Source organism: Salvelinus sp. IW2-2015, linkage group LG8, assembly GCF_002910315.2.
Source record: "Salvelinus sp. IW2-2015 linkage group LG8, ASM291031v2, whole genome shotgun sequence".
NCBI lineage: Eukaryota > Metazoa > Chordata > Actinopteri > Salmoniformes > Salmonidae > Salvelinus > Salvelinus sp. IW2-2015.
Window position 1 is genome coordinate 10,955,078 of NC_036848.1, and position 6,724 is coordinate 10,961,801.

A 6,724-nucleotide genomic window follows, 5' to 3' on the forward strand; every position below is an offset into this window, starting at 1 on the left:
ACCATGGACAGCACACTGTAAGATTTCACCATTTCCTCAACGTTCACCACTTCCTCCTCAACGTTGGAAACAAATATCTACTGTTGAAAGGGATAAAGATAAAGTATGCACCGTTTAAGCTGACAATGTTAAGGGTAATTGAGTAGCCTATATTATCAATCTGTAACATGATGTATGTGTATTTCCTATACGTCGTAGAAGCTTCTGCCTATTTTCTCACAATACTATACTTACTACAATACCCTACCACAGCGTCAAAGAAAGACATTCATATGTCATAGAGCAGGGGTATTCAACTCTTACCCGGGGTCCGGAGCATGCTGCTGTTCTATTCTACCCGATAATAAATTGCACACACCTGGTGAACCCAAGTCGAAATCAGTCCCTGATTAGAGGGGAACAATGGAAAAAGGCAGTGGAACATGCTTCGAGTTTCAGAGTTGAGTTATGAGGGTCAAAGAGCACTGAACGCTTGGTGCGAATCCTTCAGCTCTGAAGTTTAGCCCGCTTTTCGAACCATGGACAGCAACACTCYTTCAGTTAGACAAGGAGGCCATGCGCACAGTGTAAAACAAAGCCAATGTGACAACTCTCGAGTAGAGGGACGTTTTTAAAGTAAGATGAACTTAGAAAACAATATTATTTGACTGCAAGTTCAAAATAGTAATACATTGATCATTTAAAAGCAAAATCGGCCCAGTTATGTATAGATCTTACCTCCTCTTTGTTGGGTAATGTCTGAGTCCTGTTAAACGTGTCATTTCCATTAATACTGATCAGTTCTGCATCTGCAGGTGATACGGGAGGGGGAAAACCACTACGTCACTCTTCAGTGTGGCTGAGCTGAAACACCGTCTACTTGCTGAGTAGATTTGAGTAGTAAGACCAGCTTCCCTTCACGTCAGGGTGTGTGTGATCACTGTCACTCGGGCGCTGTACCTTCTGAAACTGTCCTCTGTCCTGTGGCATTTTACAGCTATTAAACTGATGAGGCTCAGAAAAAATATCACTGACACCGGAGAAATGGCGATCACAAATACAGGTTCAAATCAGAGAAGTTCTCCTCCTTTCTCGGCACATTTCTGAATTGGGTCTGGATTTCACCTGTACTTTTCAACCACCACTACATCAATAGAATAGACACAGTCGCTGACAGTGAGGGTTCCCGTTATCAGAAACCAACACGACCAACGGGTGAGTTTTCAGGTCATTGTCACTCATTTCCTCTTAGTCCTAGTTCCCGTGCTGGTTCCGATTCGGAAGAGGTTGGTTCCCTTGGGCTCAGAGATGTGATAAGAAAGCAAGCGCATTGTAGCCAGAGTCGGCGTCTACAGCCCTGATCTTGGCCACAAAGTAGCCCGCTTCAGCAGAATAGGGAACGTTCTCAGTGTTAACGGGCCGTGTTCAGAATAGGCGCGAGAATCCCAGGACTGTTGTCATTCTCATCCAGGATAAAAAACGTCACAGTCACGTTGCTGCTGAGTGGAGGAACACCAGAGTCTGTGGCCTGAACTTTAACTGGAAAGTTTGTATTCTCCTCATAGTTTAAAGACTGCAGACTGATTATATCTCCAGTATCTGAGTTTATTTAACGAGTGATGATATTGGAACCACTTTATCTAATAATGCATATAATCTTTGAGTTTTCTTCGGAATCTCGATCAAATGCTGAATTGTAAAAATGACGTCTCCTAACCGACTGTTCTCTTTCACATAAACATTATCACGGGTTTCTGAGAAGGAGGAGCGTTGTCATTCACATCAGAAACGTGTACAGTAATAACGCTGGTGCTGGAGAGAGGCGGGGTCCTTCATCCGTAGCCGTGATAGTGACATTTACTGAGAACCTCTCTCTGTCAAGAGGCCCTCGACCACTAAAGAATAATATTTTTATAGTGGACTTTATTAAAAGGAACAGACCAGAAGATTTAAGTGTTGAGCCATTTTCTCTCTTTTATCTTCACTGTACCAAGGCGACCACGTCCCTATCTCAGCATCCTCTTTCACTGGACTATAGTGATGACTGGATTTCGGAGATTGTCATTGACATCAATAACCCTCAACCTAATACTTTATTCTACAGGCGACTTTATTCTACTGGAACACGGAATTCAGCGGGAAAACTCCGTATCGTCACGTACTCAAGGCGAACATGCCCCAATGCCAACGTCACTGGACTCCAAAGAAGACAACAGAATTGTCATTGACATCAAATAACCTCAACTAATACTTTGCAGTGGGTGCTACGAGCGGAGTGCCTTTTTCTTTAGCTTGAACACGAATCTCAAAAGCGGAGTTAATCTCGTAATCTATACTCCCCTTCACAGTAACTTCTCCAGTTTCAGAGTTAACGGTTAAAAACATCGGGGGCATTTAAACTCCCGCGACCAATAAGAGAATATTCTATTTCACTGTTAATTCCCTCATCTAAATCTGTGGCATTGAGTGCTGCAACAATAGTACCAAATCGCACGTTCTCAGTAACACGAAAATTGTTAAAGCTGTTTGTTTAAAAACTGGAATATTATCGTTAACGTCTTGCACATGATTAATTATAAGTAACGTCCCTGATCTAGGGGGTTCCTCCATCTATAGCGGTCAGTGTGAGCTGGATAACGGGCTGTTTCTCTCGGTCTAAAGCTTTCTGCAGCACTAACTCAGCAGACACACTCTGCTCTCCACCGCTCTGTACATCCAGGGAGAAGTGTTCATTCGGGCTCAGCTTGTAGCTGTAACCGAGTTACTGCCCGTATCTGCGTCAATTCGCTATGCTAGAGGATATCGCTCACCGGGGTATGAAGATTCAGCTATGTTGAGTATATGCAATTCTCGAGGAATGATGGTGCATTGTCATTGAGTCTAAAATAGTGACATCAATACGGTGGAGAAGCATAGGGTGGCTCAGTATGGCCTGTATGTTTAAAGAGCACTTTACCGTATTCGGACAAAGCGCTCTCCCTGTCTATCCCTCTCGTTTACATACAGAATCCCTGTTTTTCAAATTTGCCTCAAAATAACTCTTACTCTGTCCTGATACAATCCTTAAACCCTCGACTCCAGTTCGTGAACATTAAGGTTTAAATCCTTAGCCAGATTCCCCACAAACGTGCCTTTGTCCACCTCCTCTGAAACGGAGTTAGAGATCTGCGCTGCAGACCAGTCAAATAAACAAAGCAACGCGACGCACTGAATCCAAACGCGTTCTCTTTTGTCTTCGACGACCCATCGCTGCTTGTACAAAAATGAATTAGTCCAACAGAAAATAGTGGCATATGGTTGAAAACTAAAAAATCCCTTATAGAACCGTGAACAGCCCAGCCATTTCCGTCTCACCACCAATCGAGTGTTTCTTTTTGACAAAGCTCTCGGGACTGATGACGCAAGTTCTTTTTCTCATTCGAGAGGAGGAGTCATATAATATAAGCGACAACATTAATTTCTGTGGTCTATAGCGACACCATGTGTAATGTTGTACATAGTCTATATTACTCATGTTAAATAAGAATGTATACTTATTTCACGTGTTATTATCATTTCACTTGTTAGAATATCGAGACAAACTCCAGTAGACCACATCGTGTTGGATTTTCACTACCCAAAATGCCTGCGTGTTAAACGGAAAAACGTTCTATTCAATGCAAAACACAGGGAAAGTAGGTGAAGAAATGTCAACCTAATCTAATGAAATAAATATTCAGATTGTCATGTTCTGATAACAACGACAGAAGCCATACCAATCAAGGACGAGTGAAAACGCAAAAGGGACATTGATATGCAAAGCTCAAAGGGTTAACAGTGTGATAGTGTCAAGATTGCTGAAACACTTTTCTCTAACGTAAATTTCACTTTGCATCTATTGCATTACACCAGTGACAAGTATTCATCTAAAAAGAACACTGCCTCTCATCAGCAATGAGCAAGAACTGTTGCAGCACCATGGACAGCACTTAGTAAGATTTCAGCTTTGGAAACAAGTAGACACGGTTGAAATGGATAAATATACAGCACGGACCTTTAAGCTTACAATGTCAATGGCAATTGTTTCGCCTATAAGATCAAGCTGCAACATGATGCAACTGTATATTTATCCATTCGTTGTAAACCTTCCTGGCTATTTTCTCAAAATACTCTACATACACCTTTTCTGGGATGTGACATATTAAAACAATCCTGAAGCACAAAACTAGTGTACAGCGTCATAGAAATCCATTCATACGTTAAAGCGCATTAAACACCAGGCGCTTCAGCTTTGAAGTTTAGCTCGCTTTCAGAACCATGGACAGCAACACTCGCTCTATCAAGCCAGTAGGCCAGGGTACCCCAACTGATGGTTTTAGTTGTCCCCTCAACTTTTCAGAGATTTTCTTTTTTCTTCACATTTTCATTGTTGGACATAAAAGACTGTAACGACAGGAAATGAGCTCCAAGTGATTTTAATTGAAGAAATCTGTTCCCAAGTATTCTCACACATAAAAGAGAGACGTGACCGTATACAAATGTAAGCAAGGTTTGAAGTGATTATGTTTCAGTCAAACATTATATCTGTTTGGGCTACTTGCAGTCAATATGCAATCTACAAATTATTTGCAATCATAAATGGCTGGTTCGAGCCGTGAATACTGATTGGCTGACAGCCGTGGTAAATCAGTCCGTATACTACCACGGGTATGACAAAACATTTATATTTACTGCTCTAATTACATTGGTAACCAGTTTATAAAAGCAATACGGCACCTTGGGGGGTTGTGGTACATGGCCAATATACCACGGCTAAGGGCTGTATCCAGGCACTTAGCGTTGGGTCGTGCATAAGATCTAACCTTAGCCTTGGTATATTGGACATATACCACACCCCCTCAGGCCTTATTGCTTAATTTTGATCCGGCCCCGATCGTCTGATCAAGAAACAAAATCGTCCAGAGGCTGAATCTAGTTGATGATCCCTGCAGTAGGCCATAGGCGGAGTGTAAAACACATCCAATGTGACTACTCTACTCTCTGATTTCAAGGTAAGAGAAACTGAGAAATGCATATTATTATTTGAATGCAAGGCATTCAAAAGATGAATATAGATGCTGTACATTTTTATAGAAAATAGGCCTGTTTAGGTGTAGATCTTACCTCCTCTTTGTTGGGTAATGTCTGAGTCCTGTTAAACGTGTCATTTCCGTTAATACTGATCAGTTCTGCATCTGCAGGTGGATACGGAGCGGGAAAACCACTACGTCACTCTTCAGTGTGTCTGAGCTGAAACACACGTCATCTGCTGAGTAGATTTAGAGTAAGACCAGCTTCCGTCAGGGTGTGTGGTGATCACTGGGCGCTGTACCTTCTGAAACTGTCCTCTGTCCTGTGGCATTTTACAGCTATTAAACTGATGAGGCTCAGAAAAAATATCACTGACCCCGAGGAAATAGCGATCAACAAATACAGGTTCAAATCAGAGAAGTTCTCCTCCTTTCTCCGAACATTTCTGAATTGAGTCTGGATTTCACCTGTACTTTCAACCACCACTACATCAATAGCACAGTCGCTGACAGTGAGGGTTCCCCGTTATCAAGAAACCAACACGACCAACGGGTGAGTTTTCAGGTCATTGTCACTCATTTCTCCCTTTAGTCCTCAGTTCCCAGTGCTGGTTCCGATTCGGAAGAGGTTGGTTCCCTTGGGCTCAGAGATGTGATAAGAAAGCAGCGCATTGTAGCCAGAGTCGGCGTCTACAGCCCTGATCTTGGCCACAAAGTAGCCCGCTTCACAGAATAGGGAACGTTCTCAGTGTTAACGGGGCCGTGTTAAGAATAGGGCGCGAGAATCCCAGGACTGTTGTCATTCTCATCCAGGATAAAAACGTTCACAGTCACGTTGCTGCTGAGTGGAGGAACACCAGAGTCTGTGGCCTGAACTTTAAACTGGAAAGTTTGTATCTCCTCATAGTTAAAAGACTGCAGACGATTATATCTCCAGTATCTGAGTTTATATTTACAGATGATGATATTGGAACACTTTTATCTAATAATGCATATGTAATCTTTGAGTTTTCTTCGGAATCTCGATCAATAGCTGAAATCGTAAAAATGACGTCTCCTAACAGACTGTTCTCTTTCACATAAACATTAATCACGGTTCTGAGAAGAGAGGAGCGTTGTCATTCACATCAGAAACGTGTACAGTAATAACGCTGGTGCTGGAGAGAGGCGGGGTCCCTTCATCCGTAGCTGTGATAGTGACATTATACTGAGAAGCGCTCTCTCTGTCAAGAGGCCCATCGACCACTAAGGAATAATAGTTTTTATAGTTGGACTTTAATTTAAAGGAACAGACCAAGAAGTTTAGAGTAAGTTAGGCCATTTTTCCCTCCGTCTTTATCTATCACTGTTACCAAGGCGACCACGGTCCCTATCTCAGCATCCTCTTTCACTGGACTCATAAGTGATGTTACTGTGATTTCAGGGCATTGTCATTGATCAATAACTTCTACTAACACTTTACAATAACCACTGCGAGGGAGGAGCCTTGGTCCGTTGCTTTACACGTATTTCATATGCAGCGTTTTTCTCGTGATCCAAATTCCCTTTAACAGTAATTTCACCTGTGTCTTGATTCAGGGCGAACATATCAGCAGGATTTGTATTCCCCCGTCAATAAATGAATACACAAGTCTACCGTTGATTCCGTCATCTAAATCAGGCACTGAGTGTTACCACTGTAGTCCCAAAAGGCAGCA

The 6,724-nt window shown here is 42.4% G+C and overlaps 2 pseudogenes; both read right to left on the reverse strand.

Moving 5' to 3' along the window:
- Nucleotides 1–2,207: 2,207 nt before the first annotated feature.
- On the reverse strand, nt 2,208–3,493 carry LOC139028105 (protocadherin gamma-C5-like; annotated as a pseudogene).
- Nucleotides 3,494–5,019: 1,526 nt separating this feature from the next.
- Nucleotides 5,020–6,715, reverse strand: LOC111967135 (protocadherin alpha-4 pseudogene; annotated as a pseudogene).
- Between the last annotated feature and the right edge of the window lie 9 nt (nt 6,716–6,724).